The sequence below is a fragment of the Tamandua tetradactyla genome, chromosome 5 (assembly GCF_023851605.1).
Source record: "Tamandua tetradactyla isolate mTamTet1 chromosome 5, mTamTet1.pri, whole genome shotgun sequence".
In the NCBI taxonomy this organism is placed as follows: Eukaryota; Metazoa; Chordata; class Mammalia; order Pilosa; family Myrmecophagidae; genus Tamandua; species Tamandua tetradactyla.
The window spans coordinates 117,057,257-117,083,184 of record NC_135331.1 but is presented as its reverse complement, the minus strand read 5'-3'; the positions used below and the strand labels follow the sequence as shown (position 1 = coordinate 117,083,184).

The 25,928-nt window shown below is 35.3% G+C and overlaps 1 pseudogene; it reads left to right on the top strand.

The window, feature by feature from the left end:
- The first annotated feature begins 1,829 nt into the window (after positions 1-1,829).
- LOC143683301 (small integral membrane protein 14 pseudogene) lies at positions 1,830-23,807 on the top strand (annotated as a pseudogene).
- Positions 23,808-25,928: the final 2,121 nt, after the last annotated feature.

Genomic DNA, 25,928 nt, shown 5'->3' with positions numbered 1-25,928 from the left:
CCCATACTGGCATGGGCTAGGCAAACACCAAACAAGCACAAAGGGATTGTGTCAAATCAATTTGTTTTCACTTGGAAATGAATATTTCCAAGTACGGCATTAAGATGAATGGCAACCCTCTATATTAACAGGAAATCTCAGGCATTGCCAACTATGGGCTTGCCAGAATTTCCAAGGGGTGAGTCAATTCAAGCACAAGCAGTTGGACTATGCATACTGCCCTGGTCTGAGGTATACGAAAATGCCTGTTTTACAGAGGTGGAGCCACCACAACCTCCTCTGGAATATGCTGAAAGGCTGTGGCTTTGAGACCCAAAGAGACAAGAACCCTAACTAATGAGGGGACAGGGCATTCAGTGCGATATGCAGAATAAGTAGCAATGTGGCTGGTAATTGAACAAATGCTAAAAAAAGAAAAAGAAGAGACTATATATATATATATATTTACAGATTCATGGGCAGTAGTTAATGGAGTAGCAATACGATCTAGATCATGGGAATTGAATAATTAGCAAAATAATCGCAGTAACATTTAGAGCAAAGAAATATGTGATAAAATAGCTGATTCAAAAATAGACATCATGGTAACACATTATCAGCACATCAAAAGGACAAACTTAGGACGATGAAACATAACAATGCTGTGAGCAAGTTAACCAGAGTAGAAAAATGACATAGAGCAACTATACTTAAGATAATAATAAATAAATAAAAAGGAGAACAGAAAATACAGAAAGATGATGTAATATCACACCATGGAGGAAAATATATGAATGGGCACATGAATAGACAGAACACTAGGAATTACATGATACAATTAGATGGATACAATAGAAGAATTTGCCCAAATGCAAGTGGGTCCAATGTCACAAACAGAAAATAAAGCTTGCTCTTGTGAAGTAGTAAGCACATGCTTAGCAGTCGGAATGCCTGCTCCACATAAAAATATGGATCAGAAATCAACTTATAAAGCTCTTGAAATACAGATGGCATGTTATGGAAACCCTCTAATAATAGAATCAGATCAAGGTACTCATTTTACAGGAAAAGTACAAAAATGGGCAGAGAATGAAGGAATATGCTGAAATTTTCCTTTCACATACAACCACTCAGCAATAGGAAATATAGATTTAATAGGTAATCAAGAGAAAAATTGAGAATGTTAACAAACAATGCAGACCTGAAAGTTGTTCTAAACAAGTTTGGAATGCCACTGAAACCTTCAATCATAGGGAAAGGTTGAAATTACCTACCCCAATAAACATGATTAGAAACAGCCTACTGAAATAATTGCAGAAAGACAGACTTAAAGAGGAACAAAGGGGCGGGCCACACTGACTCAGCAGGCAGAGTTCTTGCCTGCCATGCTAGAGACCCGGGTTCGTTTCCCAGTGCCTGCTTGTGCAGAAAAAAAAAAGATTAAAGGGAAAAGTGTTAGAAGTATGGATGGAGCTATGGAGATTGAAGAATTACAGCACCAGCTTCAAGCAAGACTGGCTTGTCTAACCCTAGGAAAAGGACATCTAGCACAGATTAAACATACTAATTTCAGGCCTGTCTAATTTACAGATGTTGTTGCAGGGTGCTAACAGCAACAGTCCTGATTAGGCTATTCAGTTTTTGATCTTCAACCCTGTTGGAAGCCACACTCACTTTAAGAATGGACAAGAAACCAGCAGCAATAGTTTCACCCTCCCTATCTACACCACCACCATCTGTCACACCGTCAAATAATTTTACCTCTATTGAAACAGAAGTTACACCCATGCCTCCTACTGCACCACCGTACACCACAGTCATTTCGGCACATTTAAGCAGTGGAGTTAACCATGAGTGTGAGCAGCAGTGATGAGGTACTCCAGGACCTTGAATGGGGCACCTGGAATTGTCCAGCATCAACCTGGGTCACTGGGGACTTTCATAATCCTGCTACTGAAGTTACTGATACTGTCTTTCCTGAACAATATCTGATTAAGCTCAAAGCAGTTTTAGGCACTATTGAAGATCTGAGTGAGTAACAGATTCAGTACCTTACTTGCTTTCTGTAATTGCCTATAATAGTTTAAGAGCAGGTGCCTATTACACACAAGGGCTGTTGATAATCTAGAACCCATAGACCTGCCAACAGAGACAGCTTAAAGAGTACTAAAAAGACTGTTTGCTGCCAGAGTAGCTCCCATTTAGGGAAACTAGTAATACATCCATGGGGAATACTAGCTAATGGCTCTAAATGGCTATCTAACTTATAATTATTTAATGTTATGTTTGTTATGTTTTTGCTGAGTGTTACCTGCAACAATTATTAAACTCCACAAAAGAATAGCCTAAGATTGTAGTGAAATTACTTCCATTACCTTACAATGCGATAATGAGAATATAGCCATGGAACTAAGATATGACAAATGATACTCATAACTCTTAGGGTCACAGAATAGCCAAATATGTTCCAATATGGAAATGCGACTATACATGGAACTACATTAGCCATAATAAAAGCTGAATTATTTTGCTGCTTATGAAGAATTAGATTGGTGACTCAGGATATTTCCCTTAGTGTTACCCATAGTCATTTTTGTGGATAATACTTCTCTAACTTTACAACAGAATTTACAAATTGACCATACCCAATAGATATTCACTGATGATTCTTTAAAAATTATCTGCCATTAATGCAGAAAAAATGCATAACATATACCTACACTTTAAGAAATTGTAAACTAAGCACAGAAAGCAGAGCATTGAAGAAGACATGTCCCATGGGCTCTTCCACAGTAGTAAATATTGGCAACTGGATATGAAATAACTGTGTGAAACTACATACTGGGAAATAGCAACAGCTAACATCTTTACAAAAAGACTCAATGGGAGCTTCATACCATTTTTGAAGGACCATAAATATATAGGTATTCCCTACAAGAAGACTCACATTAATATCACAATGCTGACAAATCAAATGCCCTATGAACAAATCTACAATTAAAAAGCCAGTAAGGCCTGCATAGCGGTTAGGAATCCAGCAACAGGATGTACCACTCTTAATTACATCCATAGAACTTTGACCAATGTAACCAAGGGAGTTACTTGCAGACTTTGCAAAAATAATGCAATGAAACAAAAGAGAAAAATTCAAAAAGGATAACCAATAATACATGCTACAGTGGTATTACTAATATACTGTGCAGTAAGTGGTAACATCAAACCAATTCAACACAACTAGACAATTGGAAGAATGTTATATGTAATATATCTATTATATTTGATTATATATAATAATCAAAGTGATTATTTAGACCTCTGGAAACCCAAACAAATGCCTGGTATAGTTAAACCAGTAAAGTCAGCATTGATGACACTGACAGCTGCAGTAAGTACCCTGTCTTTTAGGGTTGAGTTTTCAGACTAGACCATTAAGAAAAAGATCTTGAAAAATGTTAAAGCTGAAAATTCCATAACCTCATTTAACTTGAAAACCTTACACCCTACTCCAAAGATACATATATATGGACACAGTTCACAATGGGGACACAGACCAAATTAGATTGGAAGCATGATACAATGTTATTCTTATAACCTTGCAAAACTTCTGCACAAGAATCCATGGACTTTATTTCCTAACTTTGTGATAACAGATGAACCATATAAGGTGTATAGAGAAATAAGAAAAAGGATTATTATGTAGAACATTACCCCCTGGTGGTAGACTGCAGATTATCAGATGACACCAGTTATTTCAACTCCAGGAATTTGGTAATCTAAATACTTTTAAAAGTTATGTCATAGTTGACCCTATCCTAGTAGCATACACCTTACAATTTTATAGAAGAAGTATAGCTACTGTGAGAGCACCAGTGTGGAATAAATACTGTCAAAAGCCATACAGCTTAGCATTTATTGATTTATCATGTAAGCAGAACTACAGAAACAGGAAACTTTGCAATTCCTTTGGGGATTGGTAGAAAGACTGCTAGAACTTTGCTATCATAGTACCGAAAGAGGAAATGGATATAAAACTGGGAGATTTTGAAAGAACACAACAGAATTTCAATGTCCATACCTTGACAACTCTTCCACTGGATAAGGACTTCAAATCAAAAATATATATGAAATCAGGGATCATGATCTGTAACTAAAAACAGCAATAAGTCAGATCGATTATAATACTCAAAAGATAAAGAAAACTATTGACAAGACACAAATAGAAAACCACTGTAATGCACTGCAACATAAGCTAAAAGATAGATGGGATATTTTAAGACTAGCACTCACAACAGGTAGATACTGGCCATCAAGTATTACTGAAAATCTGAGTAGATTCAAATTAGATATGACATGTATAACAATGAATGTGATTACTTGGGCCATGTGAAATGCACTATTAGCCTTAAAAAGAGGAATTTTGAAATTGGATTAGCACACTATGGCAATCCCTCAATTTCAAAGAGGAATGTGGATACTTAGTACCGTTCAAATATCCACAGAAATAGAAGGTACACAGACACCAGCACAGAATATGGAAGAGTTGACGTTGGAGACTTACCTATTCTCTAGCTTTACAAAGACATCAGAAATAAATATGCCTATGACTTTAGCTAAAATGCCAGAGAAACCACTGGTTTATAATCTAGGTAACTGGACTATAATAACATGTTCAAAAAATGAAATAAATATAACTTATTGGAATAGGGAAGGAATATGGACCTTCTTCTCCAAGGTTGTATCAAATTTCTACAAATTACAAACATTAAAAATGACAGAAGGGTGGTGCGAAGGTAGCTCAGCAGGCAGAATTCTCTCCTGCCATGCTGGAGACCCAGTTTGATTCCGGGTGCCTGCCCATGCCAAAAAAAAATGACAGAAATATTCATTATACCCAGAACACAAAGGATGAAGGAACTGTGAGGTTGAACAATGACTTATTTCATGGGGCTAATAAGGAATTAATTCTAATTAATGTAAATAAAATATTAGCAAAATATGATCAAGTGAAATGACACTCGGAGGAAGAAATGAAACAGGCCCAATCTTTATTCATGAGATATATAGTTTTCCAAAAATAATAGCCACACTAAATACCTCTTATATGCCAAAATAAAAGTTTACAGCATGCTGTGACCTCTTGCATGCCTGTTAGTGTTAAAAAAATTATTAGTTGAAAGAAGAATTGTCAAGGTAACATATTTAGATGGCAGAAAATTAAACTTTTGGAAATTTGGAAAATGGAGGTGTTTGAGCATGTTAGAAATTATAGCAGCTATCATGTTGATTGTTTTAGGAATTATGTGTTAGAAATGCTTATAAAAAGAATATACGCAAAGATATTGTGGTCCAAGATCAAAGAATGGATTGCTGTGTGCCAAAATAATATTAATGATCTTGAATCTCAAAACATTGTAAACATGTTGAGCGCAATTAGAAGGTAAACAAACTGAGACAAACATATTTTTGTAACAAGTGATAACCAGACATTTGTGCAAGGATATGATATGGACTCACTTAATGCCTGCTAGAGGCATTCTCCCTTGATAAGGACATTACCAACCAGAGACATGAAGTAGAGGTAAGGCTGGCACCCTGCTATCTTGACTCCCAGCTCCAATGCCTGTGCGATGCTCTGAGACTCACTGTCAACCTCACCTCTGCATGGGTGATCAGCATCCCATGCATTGGCATTGGACCTTTTACTGATGCCATGTTGGACATGGCCTCCAAGACCCCTAGATAAGGGTACCTGTCTGCCTTCTATCAACCCTCAAGCCAATGGACTTTAGAGACCAGTATCCACCTTTACTCATACTGTGTGCCCATGACCTGGTTATTGCATAATAGTTGTGTTGGCAGCTTGTGTTCAAGCAAGCAAATAAATTGCATTGAGTTTTCAAATTATTATCCTGTTGAATCTGCCTTCAAGTACTGACCTTACTACCTTTGAGTCATTTGTTTTCAGTTTGTTACAACAATTACATTTACATGACAACTTCAACTCTTCAGAAACAAGGGAACAACCAGCAGGACTTCTGATTTTAAATGGTACCCATTAATATCCCCTAGTGTTGCCTTGCCTATCTTTTCAGTAAAGTACTTAAAAAGACACAAGAAAAGATGAAAATACACCACCACTCAAAACTAAGACTAACAGATAACTTAGAGCAAAAGTCTGCAGGGGGTGCAAAGGTAATTCAGTGGTAGAATTCTCACCTACCATGCAGGAGACATGGGTTTGAGTCCTGGTCCATGAACTTCCCCCAAAACAAACAAACAAACAAAAATTCATCAAATGGTGCTGCAATAACAGGATACTCTCATGGAAAAATAATGAAATGTGACCCCATCATACAGCATACAAAAAAAAAAAATCTGCAAAGAATCTCTTCTAAGTACAGAAGAAATGAATTCAGTTTTTGCTCTAGTGAAACCTGAGCACATTTTTTTCCTCAACCTCACCTCCAGGTATAAATCTGAAAAGTGGATTCAGCCATGACTCAAATAGACACAGAGAGTAAAAAAGAATCCAGCAACTTGTCTATTTAAACTTAAAGTCTTTCAAAGATAAGGAGAAAAACAGCCAACACGAAATCTATAAAATATTTCTTAGTAAATTTACTTAAGGTTATATATTTTGTTTAAACACCATTTTATTTGTATTCCACAAGTTTTAATATGTACTTTTATTATTGTTCAATTCTAAAATATTTTTGTAACTTGTTAATGCTTTGGGAATTTATTTTTAGGTTTCCAAACATATGTATTTTTATGCCATTTTCCCTTTATTAATTTCCAATTAAATTATTTTAGATAAAAGAAAATTCTCCCCATCTATTTTTTAACATTTGTTAAGGCTATTGGTAAATCTGTACATGGCTGATGTGTTCTTAAAGAATCTGTTTTATCTTGGGTTCATGATCTTTATGAATTATCTTTTAGATCAATTTTATTGATTTAGAGTGAGTCCAGAGATGACAAACCAGAAAAATTGCACAATCCCCTATTACTAAGAGCTGAACAGGTAAATTAGACTACAGACCAGGTAAACTTTGTCTTCCAGAAATTAAATGACCCTTTATTTTGCTGCTGGTATACAGCAGAAGACCAATCTTTGTGATCTGCAGAATCCGCCAGATGCTCCCAATGACTAAAATCCTCCTTTGCAACCCATTTAGATGAGATTCTAAAGGTAAAAACTCCACTATATTATCTCATCTAACAGATGTTAATATTTCATGTCTGGGAAAAAGCCAAAATATTTTTAAATGGTCTCAACCTATGCCTAGCGAGAAGCAAATGTCCTATCAGCCAGCACAAACTTTGATGTTAATCAATACTAGATGGAAATTAAATAATAATATTAGACTACTGATGAGATTTGCTTCCTAAAAGCATGAAGAAATACTTCCAATTTTGATATATTTGTAGTGACTGCTATTTCTTCGTTTCTATACCAGTCATTGCCAGCAGGCAGCCCCACTCTGGGCTAAATTCATTTGGAAATAATACGCTTGGGCTTTTGAGTCTGAGATGTTCACAGATATTTCTCAATTATCTCTTAGAGAGAACTTTAAAAATGCAGGGAAATTCAGAATAATATTTTTTAATGAAAAGTGGATAAAGATCTAGTTAGAAATACTGAATAATATCAGGAAAAATTGGAAAATATTTATTTTTATTATGGTTAATGTTTATTAATGAAGGAACTTGAGTCAACCCAGAACTAACCCTCTCTAGTTCCTAAATGACCTTACTAGACAAAGTTAGCATGTAATCCATTTGAACTTATATCCAGTGCTTAGGCTGAGAAGTAAAAAAATGCTTGAGAGGACTAATTTGGCATTTAAAAATTCCTAAATTAAGTATTGTAGAATGAAAATTTAGTAAGCAGCTAGACTTTGTCTAATATATTCCTGTCCTTCATGCTCTCAGAAATCCCTAATTATGTATTCAGTATATTTGTGCCTTACTAAATTTTGAATTATCTAATAAGCATGAAGACAACAAATACCACAAATAAAACACTAAAATAAATAAACCACATAAACCCTGAAGAAGGTTAGCCAAGATTTTCTATTGGATAGCAAGTCTCTGATTTATTTTGGTCTACCCAATAATGAGATTGGGGAAGGATAATTGCCAGTGTGGAAGACCTCGGCAATCATTCTTTCAAAGAAACAAAATACAGTTTGGAAAAATGAAATAACTATTATAACAAACTGAGCAATAACATTCCTTTTTTTTTTTGTATGCTGTATGGCAGGGGTCACCCTTCACTATTTTTCCATGTGAGTACCCTGTTACTGCAGCACCATTTCTTGAATTTTTGTTTGTTTGTTTTTTGTTTGCTTGTTTTGCTTGTTTGTTTGTTTTGTGCATGGGCTGGGAATTAAACCCGGGTCTCCTGCATGGCAGGCGAGAATTCTACCACTGAACTACCCTTGCACCCCCTAACATTCTTTTTTAGTAATACATAAAACATGACTTCATTAAACCTTGTTATAATAGCATTCAAGGTTATGGATTGCCCATTATGAGCTCAACAGCTTTTTAAAACACATAATTACATTTGCTCATAATACATATAAGAATAAAGTTCAAATGTTATCAGTTTAAAGAGTCATCCCCAGGGAACCTCTTTTATTTCTCAGATGTGGCCTCTTGGTACATCACAAGCCAACGTGGCAGGTGAACTCACTGCCCTCCCCACTACATAGGACATGATTCCCGGCGATGAACCTGGCCCTGGCACCATGGGATCAACAATGCCTTCCTGAGCAAAAGGGGGAAAGAATTATAACAAATAGGGTATCAGTGGCTGAGAGAGTTTAAACAGAGTTAAGAGGCTATTCTGGAGACTACTCTTACACAAGCTTCACCTAGATATTTCTGTGTATCATGGTTTGCTAACCCCCCAAAGAAACATTCCTGCCACCCCTAAAGAACACCTAGGACTTTATCTGAGACTCTACAAAGGTTCCATGCACTATGATTACTTTCCAGAAACCTACAACCTCCAGATGGGTTCCTAAGCCAGGTAAGTCCTGAAACCCTTAGAGGCCAGCCTCTCCAGAACATCAACTAGTTCCATCCCCCTATCCCATATTATCAACAGCCCTTTCCAACATGAAAAGGTTAGAATGGGCATAATCCAAATACCCCTAAAGATTGGGAGAAAGACCAGAGGAGAAGGTGGAGTTGTAACAAAGAAGATAGTATTTAACAAATGAGTATGACTGCAGAATCATTATATTTGTGTTTATTTTATTTTATTATTATTATTTTTGTCTCCACTGTCTTGGAGCAACTAGAAGGAAAAACCTAAAATTGTGGCACTATAACCCATACCAATCTCTGAAATCTGTTCTATAACTAATTATTACAGTATGCTTTGAAATTCATTCTTTGTTTGTATATATGCTATCTTTCACAATAAAAAAAAGCAGCTTGTCTCCCCACTATGTGGGACATAACATCCAGGAGTGAAAGTCTCCCTGGCAATGTGGGAGTAGACTCCCAGGGGTGAATCCAGACCTGGCACCATGGGATCAACAATTCCATCCTGACCAAAAAGGGGAAAAGAAGTATAATCAATAAAGTATCAGTGGCAGAGAGAGTTTAAACTGAGTCGAGAGGTTACTCTGGAGGTTGCTCTTATGCAAGCTTCAGGTAGACCTTGCTACCTGGCATAACCTGCCAACCCCCAACCAGGACCATTCCAGCCAATCCTAAAGAACACCTAGGGCAATATATAAGATTCCACAAGGATTCTAGGCACTAGAGTAACTTTCCAGAAACCTGCAACCTCCCGATGGGCCCCTGGTCCAGATAAATCCTGAAACCTAGCCCATCCTCTCTAGAACATCAGATAGTTCCATCTCCCTACCTCATATTAGTGTCAGACCCTTCCAATAGCAAAAATTTAGAATTGCCATAGCCCAAACAACCCCATAGAGAGGTATGGAAAGATCAAAGGTGATGGTGGAATTATACATAAAAGATAGAACTTAACAAATGAATATGAATGCTGAATCATTTCATTGATATCTCTTTTAGTCTTCAGTATTTTAGAGCAGCTAGAAGTAAAAACCTAAAATTTTAGAATTGTAACCCATGTCAAACTCTGAAATATGTTCTACAACCGATTGTGGTGCTGTGCTTTGAAATGTATAGCTTTGTTGCATATATGTTATTTTTCACAAAAAAGAAGGAAAAAAGTCAGTCGTGATGATAAAAAATATATATTTAAGCCCTCTAGCCTCCTATATTCTGGAGCAGCTAGAAGGAAAAATGTGAGAGGATCATATGGTAGCCCATGGCAAGCTCTGGGATCTATCCTGTAACCACTTTTTGAAGAGTGCTTTGAAAACTATTGCTTTTTATTTCTTTGCTTTATATATGTTATACTATACAATAAAAAAAAGTAAAAAAAGAGAAAAAAGCAGCTTGTTGGAATTTTGATTGGTATTACATTGAATCCATAGACCAATTTGCATAGAATTAACATCTTAACCACATTTAACCTTCCTATCCATGAATAGGGACTCGCTTTCCACCTATTAAGATCTTCTTTGATTTCTTTTTGCAACATTTTGTAGTTTTCCGTGTACAGGTCCTTTATATCCCTGGTTAAGTTTATTCCTAGACACTTGATTCTTTTAGTGACTGTTTTGAATGGATTGTTTTCCTTAATGTCTCTTCACTTAAGTCATTGCTTGTTTATAGAAACATTAGTAATTTCTGCACACTAATCTTATATCCTGCCACTTGGCTGAATTTGTTTAAGATGCTTTGTCATAGATTTCTCAGAATTTTCCAAGTATAATATTTATAATATTATTGTCATCTACAAATAATGAAAGTTTTACTTCTTCCTTCCTAATTTGGATGCCTTTTATTTCTTTTTCCTGCCTGATTGAACTAGCTAGAATTTCTAATACAATGTTGAATAATAGTGATGACAGAGGGCATACTTGTCTCATCTTAGGGGAAATGCTTCCAGTTTCTCACCTTTAAGTATGATATATAGTGAAGAGTTTTTCATGTATGCCCTTTATCATATCAAGGAAGTTTCCTTTATTCAAGCTGTATTAATTTTCAAGCTGCTGGAATGCAATATACCAGAAATGGAATTTGGCTTTTATAAAGGGGAATTTAATAAGGTACAGGTTTACAGTTCTGAGGAAGTAACAGTGTCCAAATTAAGGCACTATCAAGAGGTTACCTTCACTCAAGAAAGGCCATGGGTTTATAACAGCTCTGTCAGCTGGGAAGTCATGTGGCGGGCATCTGCTGGTCCCTCACTCCTAGACTCCATTGCTTTCAGCCTCTGTCCCTGTGGGGGTTCCACACTTTACTTCTCTGGGACTGGCTTTCATATTGGCTTCCCTTGGCTCTCTCTAAGTTCTGGCTTGCTTACCATCTCACAGTAATGTCTGCTGGGCTCCAGGAATCTCCAAATATCTGTGTCTCTGTTTTCCACATGTCCATATCTGTTTCAGCTCTGCTGTGAAGTTTCTGTCAGCTCTGAGGCTTCTATCATTTCTTCTAGTCTCTGTCATTTCTGGTGTTTCTCCAAAATGTCTTCCTTTTTAAAGACTCTAGTAATCTAATCAAGATCCACCTGGACTGGGTGGAATCATAGCTCCATCTAATCAAATGTTAATACCTATAGTTGGGCACATCACATCTCCATGGAGGTAATCTAATCAGATGATGCCAACCTATATTATTAAATCTGGATTAAAAGGAATGGCTGCCTTCACAAGATAGAATGAGGATTGAAACATGTCTTTTCTGGAGTACATAATCTTTTCAAACTGGCACACCTTTGAGTCCTACCTTTTGAAGTGTTTTTATTAGGAAAGGGTACTGAATTTTGTCAAATGCTTTTTCAGCATCAATCTAGATGATCATGTGAATTTTTCCTTTTGATTTGTTAATGTGCTGTGTTACAATGATTGATTTTTTTGCGTTGAACCACCCTTGCATTCCTGGTATAAAGCCCACTTGGTTGTGATATTTAATAATCTTAATGTGTCATTGGATTGGATTTGCTAGTATTTTACTGAGAATTTTTGCATTTATATTCATTAAGTAGATTGGCCTGTAGCTTTCCTTTCTTGGTATCATCTTTACCTGGTTTTGGTATTACAGTGATGTTAGCTTCATAAAATGAGTTAGATAGTGTTTCTTTTTTTCAGTTTTTTGGAACAGTTTGAGGAGGATTTGTATTGTTCTTTTTGGAATGTTTGACAAAATTCCATGAAGCAATCTGCCCTGGGCTTTTCTTTGTAAGATTTTTGGTGACTGACTGAATCTCTTTACTAGCGATTGGTTTGTTGAGATCTTTTATTTCTTCATGAGTCCATGTAGCTTGTTTGTGTTTCTAGGAATTTGCCCTTTTCATCTTATGTTCTCCATCATTTCCCTAAGATCCAATTCAAAATTTTCCACCTTTTATGCCATTTTTATTTTATGCTTTCGAATTCAATTGTCCTGTCCTCTAGTTTGCTTATTCTTTCTTCTGCCTCTTCAGAACTGCTGTTGTGTGTCTATAGTATGTTTTTTAATTTGGTCTACACTATCTTTCATCTCCGTGATAACTATTTTTGCATTTATTCTTTCAAATTATTCTTTATGCTCTTCCAGTATCTTCTTGATCTCTTTTATGTCCTTAGCCAACCCACTGAATTTATTCAGGAAATTTGTATAAACATCTTTATCAGTTCTTCCAAAGTCTGTGAGACTCCTTGTGTTTTAATTTGGTCATTTGGCTGGGCCATATCTGCCTGCATCATCAAAAGTTTGTGATTTTCTGTTGACTTGAAGGCATTTGATTATCTTGATAGGGTTATTTTGAAAGTTGATTTCCCACAGTCATCTAAAGTTTTGTATCTTCTTGTTTTGCATTGAAGGTCACCTTTTGTGCTTGTTTTGTCAGCAATTCCCTGCCAAACCAAGCCCAGACTTCATGTAGGATTTGTCTGAAGCTATACAGTTTGCCAGACTGCATTTTCCATTTCTTCCCAGCAGAGAGCACTCTAGGTCCCTCTCTTCCCCCTCAGGCTTGCCACCCCCTTATTGTGGCAGCTGGCTGAGCTGGATGGAGACCTGGTGCAATTCCAGCCAGGTTCACTTGTCCTGGTATGCACTGAAAGCTGCCAGCCCTGAGATAGAGGGGGTGGGCAGTGTACACCTTACTGGAGATTCTGCCTGTGAGCCCAATGGGTTTAGAATATCATTTGAATCATCTTGCAGGGGATTCCACTAGTGAAATCTGAGAAAGTAGAGAAGAACCACATGGGAATAGCTTAAACAGTGAAGGTTTTGTGCTAGGTGGACTTGGCCAAAGTAGCTCCAGAGCTGTGGGTGCCTCTTCCATGGGTCTCACAGTAATTTTCTTTTGTCTTTTGAGTGACAGGGGCAACTTTTCCATTTTCAAATGAAAAATTTTCAAAATGGTGCATTTCATTCTTTAAATTAATTCATAAAACTTAAAACCTATCATAATACAAAAGTGAGGAAAAGTGTCATGTAATCATGAATTATGTGAAATCAGTTGTGTTCCTAGTTTTGGCATTTCATGCGAACTCTGCTATGGAAACATATGGCCCCATTTTTTCTAAAGGTAAATGACATATTTAAGAAAAAATTAATTTTTTTAAGAAAACACATTGTATAAACTGTTTTTGAAAAGAATTTGAGTTTTACAAGTGGGCACTCTTGCAACAACATATGAAAATTATCGTGAGTTATAAAAATTTAAGATTAATAACGCTTCTGCATAAAAATGAGTCATGAGTAAGAATAGCTATTGAGAATTCTAAGTCTAAAAATGGAATTGCTTTCATGGAATATATAAATTAAGATTTTTAATAGTAAAAACAAATTCAAGTCCATCTGTAATACATATGTATGATCAAAAACTCAATCTGATAATCTATATGTGTAATTGACATAGAACTGGTCTCTGATCAAATTTTAATAAAATTTCAAACTCTAGTATTTTTAATTTAAATTTAAATGAAAAATGTTATTTAAATAACAATAGTAAATGTAATAACATGCAACTATCAGATGTCTATTATGATTTTCATCTGGTTTTATTTATGCAGCTTGATGAAACCAATCACTTAATGCTTCTAAGTTATTTGAGTTTGTGGCACCTTTGAATCTCACCACAAAAATCCTAGCACTCAATATTAGTACTTAGAATTAATTCTAGTATTGAACACTCAATAGGGACATACAGTTCTATCATATCACTTCTATAGCAAAAGATTGTCTCAGTACATTTAAATACATCTGCCACACCATTCACTGATTGCCAACCGTTATTGCAGGATACTCCTTTGAAGTGATTTCAGCCCTGACTGGAGTTTCTCATGTATCCCATCAGGAAAAGTTTTGGAGCAACGTAATCTATTAGCCATCCTCCTTGCCACCACTAAGCCCCTCAACTCTTTGTGACTCACACAACACCAAGAATGGATATCTCCTTCAACACAATAGTACATGGCCTGATCAGTGTTTTCCATCTCATGGGGCATCACCTAAAGTATCTGTGCTCAGATGCAACAGAAATGGTTCTTCCTCACTGGTCAACATTTGGAGGCAAGCCTATGAAGAGATCACAGTGAATCATTCTGTGCATTGTGCAGCAACACAATGTCAAGAAGTATGATATTCTATGAATTAGTGTAATTTAACTTAAAATTTCAGTCTTGCAAAGTTTTGATGCCTGCTCATCATTTTGGCCTTCTTATAGGTATTTCTCTCCCATTCATCCAAGACTGCAAACTTCTCAAAATAGGAATCTCATTCATCTGAGACTGTAAACTCCTCAAAATAGGAATCTCTGTTCATCTCCATATCTTCCCAGAACTGAAAAGTGTAATGAAAATGGGGCACTGGGTGAGAGAGACTTTAATCAAATCATAGAAGATGGGGAAAAAATTCTGTACAGAAACAGACAGATCAAGATTCCCAGAGAAGGAATAGAGGAAAGAAAGCTTTCTCCTGAAAGGGAAACAATTGCACACAAAAGGGCAATCTCATCCAGGGCAATATACAGGACAAGTATCAGAGGCAGAAGAGCCCAGAAAACCTGAACAGGTAAACACTGGCTAAGATAAGCTGGACCAAATATCAGAGAAGAGCTTTAACACAAAATCAATCAACGAAATCCTGGGCAAGAGTGAGAAACTGATCTTCAGAGTTAGCACATCAAAATAATCAGATGTCCAGACACCAGTAAAAATGGACAAGCCATAGGAAGATATGGTCCAGTCAAGAATATAAATTAAAACTTCAGGTAAATTAAAACTTCTGGGGAAACAAAGAATTTGGAATAGCTAGTCAAAAATGTTCAAACAATTTACAGATTCAATGCAATACCAATCAAAATCCCTACAACTTATTTTTCAGAAATAGAAAAACCAATAAGCAAATTTATCTGGAAGGGCAGGGTGCCCCGAATTGCTAAAAACATCTTGAGGAAAAAAAACGAAGCTGGAGGTCTAGCAATGCCGGACTTTAAGGCATATTATGAAGCCACAGTGGTCAAAACAGCATGGTATTGGCATAAAGATAGATATATCGACCAATGGAATCGAATAGAATGCTCAGTTATAGACCCTCTCATCTATGGACATTTGATCTTTGATAAGGCAGTCAAGCCAACTCACCTGGGACAGAACAGTCTCTTCAATAAATGGTGCCTAGAGAACTAGATATCCATATGCAAAAGAATGAAAGAAGACCCATCTCTCACACCCTATACAAAAGTTAACTCAAAATGGATCAAAGATCTAAACATTAGGTCTAAGACCATAAAACAGTTAGAGGAAAATGTTGGGAGATATCTTATGGATCTTACAACTGGAGGCAGTTTTATGGACCTTAAACCTAAAGCAAGAACACTGAAGAAGGAAATAAACAAATGGGAGCTCCTCAAAATTAAACACTTTTGTGCATCAAAGAACTTCATCAAGAAAATAGAAAGACAGCCTACACAATGGGAGACAATATTTGGAAATGATATATCAGATAAAGGTCTAGTATCCAGAATTTATAAAGAGATTGTTCATCTCAACAACAAAAAGACAGTCAACCCAATTACAAAATGGGAAAAAGACTTGAACAGACACCTACCAGAAGAGGAAATACAAATGGCCAAAAGGCACATGAAGAGATGCTCAATGTCCCTGGCCATTAGAGAAATGCAACTCAAAACCACAATGAGATATCATCTCACACCCACCAGAATGGCCATTATCAACAAAACAGAAAATGACAAGTGCTGGAGAGGATGCGGAGAAAGAGGCACACTTATCCACTGTTGGTGGGAATGTCAAAGGGTGCAACCACTGTGGAAGGCAGTTTGGTGGTTCCTCAAAAAGCTGAATATAGAATTGCCATACGACCCAGCAATACAATTGCTGGGAATATACTCAAAGGACTTAAGGGCAAAGACACAAACGGACATTTGCACACCAATGTTTATAGCAGCGTTATTTACAATTGCAAAGAGATGGAAACAGCCAAAATGTCCATCAACGGACGAGTGACTAAACAAACTGTGGTATATACATACGATGGAATACTATGCAGCTTTAAGACAGGATAAACTTATGAAGCATGTAATAACATGGATGGACCTAGAGAACATTATGCTGAGTGAGTCTAGCCAAAAACTAAAGGACAAATACTGTATGGTCCCACTGATGTGAACAGACATTCGAGAATAAACTTGAAATATGTCATTGGTAACAGAGTCCAGCAGGAGGTAGAAACAGGGTAAGATAATGGGCAATTGGAGTTGAAGGGATACAGACTGTACAACAGGACTAGATACAAAAACTCAAAAATGGACAACACAATAATACCTAATTGTAAAGTAATCTTGTTAAAACACTGAATGAAGCTGCATCTGAGCTATAGGTTTTTGTTTTGTTTTGTTTTGTTTTGACTTTACTATTATTACTTTTATTTTTGTCTCTATATTAACATTCTATATCTTTTTCGGTTATGTTGCTAGTTTTTCTAAACCAATGCAAATGTACTAAGAAATGATGATCATGCATCTATGTGATGATGTTAAGAATTACTGATTGCATATGTAGAATGGTATGATTTCTAAATGTTGGGTTAATTTCTTTTTTTCCGTTAATTAAAAAAAAAAAAAAAGAGAAGGGGTAATTGGAGCTGAAGGGATACAGACTGTACAACGGGACTGGATATAAAAACTCAGAAATGGACAGCACAATACTACCCAATTGTAATGCAATTATGTTAAAACACTGAATGAAGCTGCATGTGAGGTATAGGTTTTTTGTTTTTTTTTTTTTCTTTCTATTAATGTTTTAATTCTTATTCTGTTGTCTTTTTATTTCTTTTTCTAAATCGATGCAAATGTACTAAGAAATGATGAATATGCAACTATGTGATGTTATTAAGAATTACTGATTGTACATGTAGAATGGAATGATTTCTAATTGTTTTGTTAATTCTTTTTTTAATTAATAAAAAAAAAAATGTTCAAACAAATCTCCTAAATCAATTCATGGATATGAAGGCAATGTTGTATAGAAATAAAGATAAACATAAAGCCAAATAATATTAAGAAGAGCATAAATAATAATTCAAAAAAGTTAAAAAGAAACATAGAAATTATGGGAATTAAAAGCACAATCGTGAAGACTAAAAATACGCTAGAGGCATACAATAGATTTGAACAACAAGAAGAAAGCAACAATGACCTAGAAGACTGGGCAATTGAAATCTTACAGACAGAAGGACAGATAGAGAAAAGAATAGAAAATTTTGAGCAGTGTTTCAGGGACTTGATTGACAGCATGTAGCATACAAACACACACATGAACGGTGTTCCAGAAAGAGAAGAGAAAAGGGGCAGGAAAGAATTTGAGGAAGTAATAGCTGAAGATTTCCCAACTCTTATGAAAGATGTAAATATACATGTCCAAGAAGTGCAGCATACTCTAAACAGAATAAACCTTGATAGACCTATTCTGAAACTAATGAGAATGTCATATGCCAAAAATAAAGATAACCTTCAATAATTTTAAGTGCTGATCAGAAACCGGGAGGCGAGAAGGCAATGGTATATTAAAAGTACTGAAAAGGAAAAGCTGCAAGCCAAGAATTCTTTATCCGACAAAACTGTCCTTCAAAAATGAGGAAGAGTTTAAGTTATTCAGAGATAAACAGCAACCAGGAGGGTTTATCAACAAAAGCCCTGCAATACTATAATTACTAAAGGGAGTTCAGGCTGAAAGGAAAAGACAGGAGAGAGTGGCTTGAGGTAGTGTTGAGAAGTGAAGTTCTTCAGTAAAATTGCACACAAAAGGCAATTTTGAAAAGTAACTAAAAGGTAAGCACAACACCCAATAATACTGTATTCTCAGTATATAACAGTATTCTTTACTTCCTATAAGAGTCAGAATACTATTGAGTAAGAAAAAGTCCTATTTCCTGATAATGGGCATACAAAATATAAAGTGCAGTAATAGAGAAATGTGGGAGCAGAGAACATATATGCTATTGAAGCTAAATTGGTATCTTTTCAAATGAGTAGGTTATAGACATGCATTGTATGATACAAACTCCAGTGCAATCACAAAGAAAGTATTTTTTAAATATACAGAAACAGAAACAAGAGAGGGATTAGTCAGATATATTACAAAAGATCAACTAAACAGAAAAGGCAGATGCAATAAAGGAAAACGGAAACAAAATGATAAAAAATATAAAAATGAAGAACAAAATGGCTGAAATAAGCACTGCCTTAAGAGTAACAATAATAACACTCAATGTTAAACTCCCAGTAAAATGACACAAATTGACAGAATGGATTAAAATCATTATTCAACTAGATGTTATTTACAAGAGTCTCGCCTGAGACCCAAAGACACAAATGGGTTAAAAGTGAAAGGATGAAAAAAGATAATCCATGCAAATAGTAACACAAAAGAAGAGTTGCAGTAATTTTAATGTTGGACAAAACAGACTAAGTCAAAAGCTGTTACAAGACAGAGAAGACATCATATAATAATACAGGGTCAATCCACAAGAAAAAATAAACACATATTTATTTCCCTAACCATGGTGCTCCAAAATATATGAGGCAAACACTGGCAAAACTGAAGGGAGAAAAAGACACCTCCACACAAATAGTTGGAGACTCTGACATACCACCCTCACTAATAGTACTCCTAGAGAAAAAATGAGTAAGGAAACAGAAGAGTTGAATAGTATGACAAATGTATTAGATCTAACAGACATATATAGAACATGGCACCTCAAGCAGCAAGATATACATTCTTCTCAAGTACACATAGATTTCCAGAATAGACCACATGTTGAGTCATAAAACAAGTCTCAATAAATTTAAAAATATTGAAATTATACAAAGTGTCTTCTATGATCACAATGGAATGAAACTGGAAATCAGTAACAGGCAGACAACTGGAAAATCCACAAATATATGGAATTTAAATAACACATTCAAACAATCAATGGAACAAAGAATAAATCACAGTAAATATCTTGAGACAAATACAGTAAATATCTTGAGACAAATACAAAATATATCATAACTTATAGGATTCAGAGAAGACAGTGCTGAGAGAGAAATTTGTAGTCCTATATGAGTACATTTAAAAAGAAGGAAAAGCTAAAATCATACACCTGAAGGAACCTGAGAAAGAACCACAAACTAAACCCAAAGCAAGAAATAGGAAATAGCAGATTAGAGCAGAAATAAATGACATGGAGCAAAACATGGAGAGCAATAGCAAAACCAAACGTTGACTCCTTAAAAAGATCAATTAAATTGACAAACCTTTAGCTAGACTAACAAAAATAAATAAATAAAGAGAATATGCAAATAAAATCAGAAATGAGAGGGAGAACATTACAATTGACCTCATAGAAATAAAGAGGATTGCAAGGGGGATACAATGAACAACTATCTGTCAACAAATTAGACAACCTAGAGGAAATGGACAATGCCTATGAACATGAACATTCTACAATGACTCTCAAAGAAACAGATGATCTCCATAGACCAATTATAAGTAAAGAGACTGAACCAGTAGTAAGAAAACCTCCCAACAAAGAAAGCCCAGGATCATATGCTTCATAGGTCAATTCTATCAAGCATTCAAAAAAGAATTAATACTAATCCTGCTCATGCTCTTCCAAAAACTCCAACAAGAGGCTATACTACCTAACTCATTCTGTGAGGCCAACATCACCCTAGCACCAAAGCCAGAGAAAGATACTACAAGGAAAGAGAATTTCAACTTCCGTAATGAATATTGATGCACATATCCTCAACAAATACTTATAAATCAAATGCACAGCACATTAAAAGAATTATATATATGGTCAAGTGGGATTTAATCCAGGTATGAAAGAGTGGTTCTGCATGAGAAAATTAATAAATGTAATACATCACATAACGAAACAAAAGGGGAAAAACATATGATCATCTCAACTGATTCAGAAAAGGCATCTGACAAAATCCAGTCTCCTTTCTTGATAAAAACACTTAGGAAAATATTGACATCATACTCAATAATAATTGATTGAAAATGTTCCATCTAAAGATCTGGAACAAGACCAGTATGCCCATAGCCACTACTCTTATTCAACATTGTACTGGAAATTCTAACCAGATCAGGCAAGGAAAGGAAATTAAAGACATCCAAATTGGAAAGAAAAAAGTAAAACTTTCCTATTTGCAGATGACATGATCTTATATATATAGGAAATTGCAAAAAAAGTGACAAAAAAACTATTAGAGCTAATAAATGAATTCAGTAAAAAGGCAAGATACAAGATCAACTCGCAAAAATCAGTCATGTTTCTACACACTAGTAATGAGCAACTGAAAAGGAAATCAAGAAAAAAATTTCCATACACAAAAGCATCTAAAAGGATCAGATACCTAGGAATAAATCTAACCAAGGATATAAAAGATTTGTACACAGAAAACTACAAAACTTTGCTAAAAAGAATCAAAGGAGATCTAAATAAATGGAAGTACATTCCATGCTCATGGATTGGAAGACTCAATATTGTTCAATGTCAGTTCTACCCAAAATGATTTACAAATTCAATGCAACACCAATCAAAATTCCAACAGCCTTCTTTGCAGAAATGGAAAAGGTAGTCATCAAATTTATTTGGAAGGTTAGTGGGTCTCAAATAGCCAAAACCATCTTGAAAAGAAAGAATGAAGTTCTAGGACACACACGTCCACACGTCCTGACTTTAAAACGTATTCAATGTTACAATGGTAAAAACAGCATGGTACTAGCACAAGGATAGTCATAAAAACCAATGTACTCAAATTGAGAATTCAGATATAGACATTCACATCTACGGCTAATTGATTTTTTTTTTTTTTTTGGTCAATCGATTTTTGGCAAGGCTGCCAAGTCCACTTGATTGGGAAAGAACAGTCTCTTCAACAAATAGTGCTGGGAGAACTGGATATACATATGCAAAGGAATGAAAGAGGATTCCTATCTCATACAATATACAAAAATTAACTGAAAATGGGTTAAAGACTTAAATATAAGAATCAGGACTATTAAACTCCTAGAGGACAATATAGGGAAGCATCTTCAGCATCTTATGTTAAGCAATGATTTCTTAGACTTTACATCCATAGCACAAGCTACAAAAGGAAAAAATAAACAAATGGGACCTCATCAAAATTTAAAACTTTTATGTAAAAAACTTTATCACAAAAGTAAAAAGACAACTTAATGGGAGAAAATATTTGGAAACCACATATCCAATAAAGGTTTTATATCTAGAATATACAAAGAAAACTTACAACTCAACAACAAAAAGACAAACAACAAATTTAAAAATGGGCAAAAGACTTGAATGGACATTTTTTCAAAGAAGATACACAAATGGCTAAAAAGCACTTGAAAAGATGTTCAACATCATTAGCTCATAGGAAAATACAAATTAAAACAACAATGAGATATCATTTCACACTCATTAGAATGACTACTATTGATAAATCTGAACATTTCAAGTGTTGAAAACAATGTGGATAAATAGGAACACTCATTCATTGCTCATGGAATGTAAAATTGTACAGTTATGGTAGAAACAGTTTGGTAATTCCTCAGAAAGCAAAGTACAGAATTAACATATGACCTGGCAATCTCTCTACTAGGTGTAGACCAAAAGTATTGAAATCAGGGATGTGAGCAGATGCTTGCACACTGATGTGCATAACATCATTATTCACAACAGCTAAATGAAGCAAGCAACCCAAGTGTCCATCAATGGATAAACAAGATGTGGTATAGTCATATAATAGGATATATTATTAAGGCATAAAAAGGAATGAAATCCTGATGTATACAACATGGATGAACCTGGAAGACACCATATAGAGTGAAATAAGCCAGACACAAAAGGATAAATTTCGTATGGTCTCATTGGCATGAAATAATTAGAAAGCAAACTCAGAGTCATAATCTAGAACCAGGGGCTGCATTGGAGGTAGAGAATAGAGATTTAATGTTTAAATTTTACAGGATTTCTTTTGAGTTAATTGTGAAGTTTTGGGACTGCATGGTGATTTTGGTAGCACAACATTGTAAGTGTAATTAATAGCACTGAATTATGTATGTGAATGTGGTTAAAAGGAGATATTTTAGTATTCATGTATTATGTATATACACATTACATATAATATGCATATAGAAATATTTAATTTATTTGTCATATAAGTTGCTAGAATTACAAAAGAAAAAACTTAGGACTGCACAGAACAGTGTTCCCCATAAGTGATAGACTATAGTTAATAATGTAATTATAAAAATGTTCCTTAATGAGTTACAGCAAATATACCACAATAATGCAAGGTGTTAATAGGGTTTTATATGGGGAAAAATAGACCCTAATGTAAACTATGGACAATAGTTAATAGTACAATTATAATACTCTTTGATCAATTGTAACAAAAGTACCACAGTATGGTAATAGGGGTGTTCTCTATTTTCTGCATGATTATTCTGTAAACCTACAACTTCTCTAATAAAAAAATTATTAAAACAGAGTAACACAACAGTATATACTGCAAAGATCCATGGTTCAAAGCAGAAAACAAATGCTACTGGAATTCAGAGAAGAAAATGAAATAGACCAGTCACTTAAGAAGGTTTCATAGAAAGCACAGTAGACTTTAAACTGGCGTATAAGAGAAGAAAATGTAATCCAGAAGGAGGGAGAAACACAAGTGGGGGAAAGGGGGTGATAGACAAAAATGAGCATAACTAGAGAGAAAAGCCCCGGGAGAAGCAAGCAAGGACCCATAGAAACTGAAAGAATTAGAACCTGAAAGCAGCACATCCAGGAGAAAAGGATCAGCAGACGCTGGCATGTGTCTTCCTCTGTGACAGAGGAACTCTGGATGCATTGGCCTTTCTTCAGAGAAGATTTCAAGTTAAGTTAAATCAAGCTGAGTAATTGTGGCAGAAGTTGGATTCGATCCTTTTCAATGTTTGCTCTCATGTACATGCAATGAGAAAGTTGCTCAATATGTTGAGGCAGTTCCAGCCCTACTACACAGACAACAAATGCCTGCAGGAATTACCAGCACCTTATGATAGTAATGGCATCAGCAGTACTACAGTCTTGGCTGCCTGGGAGGTTATTGCAGTACTCTGTTCTTCTTGAGACTCCCTAATCTAAGAGGATCCAACCTACGTGGCAAGCCAACCAGGCCTCCTAATGGACAGGATCCACCAGCCCCTCCTGCGGGCTAACTTTGTGATATGGGAAGCGGAAACACTTAAACACCTTGCACTACCAAGTGAACAAAGATGACTAGAGTCCTCAACCACATTAGAACTGTTTTTCCTTTTGCATCTGCAAAATGGGAGGGTGTTGTTTTCATGAGCGTCTAGAAATTTCACTTGCAAGCTTATTTTTCTTTCCTGTGTTATCACCATTCCTATTTACAGTATATTTGTGTAAATGATATTTTAAAGTTACTGGGGCTTTTTTTGGCTGACCTATACATAAACATTCCATTCATTCTACTTGTAACTGTGATCATAATTTGGGGGATGATTTCTGGTCTGATTGAAGGGAATTTGAAATCTCTGCATTTAAATATTTCTAATAGTTTTGATAGGTTTACAAAATGCTTTTTTTTTTTTTTTACCTAAGATGCTTATAGTTATTTGGATTTGTCTGAGATTGTATGAACGAAAACTATTGTATAGAACCACATAGTATTTTTATTTACCTTGATAATTTATTTGTGGGTGCAAGTTTTCTCTTGGTTTTGGGACTATGGCAGGAAGCCCTCAAATATTTTAGAAATTACAGCTGAAATCTTCATCATCTAACATAACTGGCTTATGTGATTAGGACAGGAGAAGGAGTGAAATGTTGTTTAAGTTTTTTACACCCATTGAATAGTGTCTAATGTTAAGAAAACTTTAAACAAACATTATTGATTGATATGGTGATGTCTACCAGTCCATTATATAACATTTATGAGCCACTGTACTTTAGCCTTATAAGTGTTCATGAAAGGAGGGGAAAAAAATTAACTCTGCCTTTGTCGGGTATAACTGATACAATAATAATTTAAACTATAATCTATTGTTAAAATGAGTGCCTCTCAGGATGTTTCTTTTCTATAGTAACATTTCCCTGTTAAAATGAAATTATTTTAGAGCTATATTGGGAGCCTGTCTGATTATTGATATCTGAATGCCTATTTACTTATTTACTCTTTTTATTTTGAAGAAAATCATTTGAGTCTCTTGCCATCATTCTGACTTTAAAACTTTTTAAAATGAATTCTTAGTTTACTCCAAGTGAAAAGGAGGAAAATGAGAAACAATCAAGGATATTTTTCTCACTCTTTATCTTGCTCCTGTCTTGGTAGTGGAACGGATTGCAATGGGAAGGAGAATTAATATAAGTAGCTTTGAAATAAGAAAAAAAATAAAAGTTGAATTATTTTGCTCATTTTGAAAAATATATAGTTAATGTAAAAATGCTTCCATGACCTATGTGGCTATAGATTTTTTTCCTAGCAAGCGACCGCAGGTTACTCATGGGGGCTAGAAAATATTTTGCTATCAATGTAAGGATTTTTTCCCCTAGATCGGTCTGGCCTTTCATTGTATAGATCTGAAAAGTTACTTGTAAAAATTGAATAAACTTCTCTATATCGCCGTATTGTTTAATAGAGTCTCTGATAGAGTTCGTAACACTCACGGAGGATTCTTTTTCCTTAACTGTGATTACATTCTAGTCCACAAACATTAAGAGCATCATTTCAGTACATAATCCAATATTAACAGCTTGCATTCGTCCTTGTGCATCCTGCCTTTATGCTCAACTTCCTAAACTAATATAATTAACTCAACTACTTGTGCTAATAGAAGGGTAACACAGGTAAGCCAGATCCTGTATAAATTAACAGAGTCCCACAGAAGAAAGGTTTTTCTCTTGCTGTGACATCCCAGAAGCCTTTCCAGCTCCATATGGTTAAATATTCAAGGTAGAAAGGGCAGGAACAGCTTAAGATGGAGAAAAATCCAATAGCATTCCCTTTTTCTGCCCTTGCCCCCTAAACTTTGAAGGCTTGTCGTTTTATCCTAACAGAGTGTTCTCTAAGCTGCCTGAGAGCCAGTCCCTGGCACAGAAAATGATACTGATGTATAAACTGATGCTATTGTTCACAAATAATTGAGAATTGGTTTTGGTTTAAGAAATAGCCATAACTTGGAAACAATATTTGGTGCTAGCTAGATGCCTGGAAATCTGAATTCTTATTTCTAGTCCATTTCTTTCACAGAAGTAATAATTGATATTAAGTCTAGGATTTTAGCTTTTTCCTATGTGAGCCATCTACTTAATTAGTA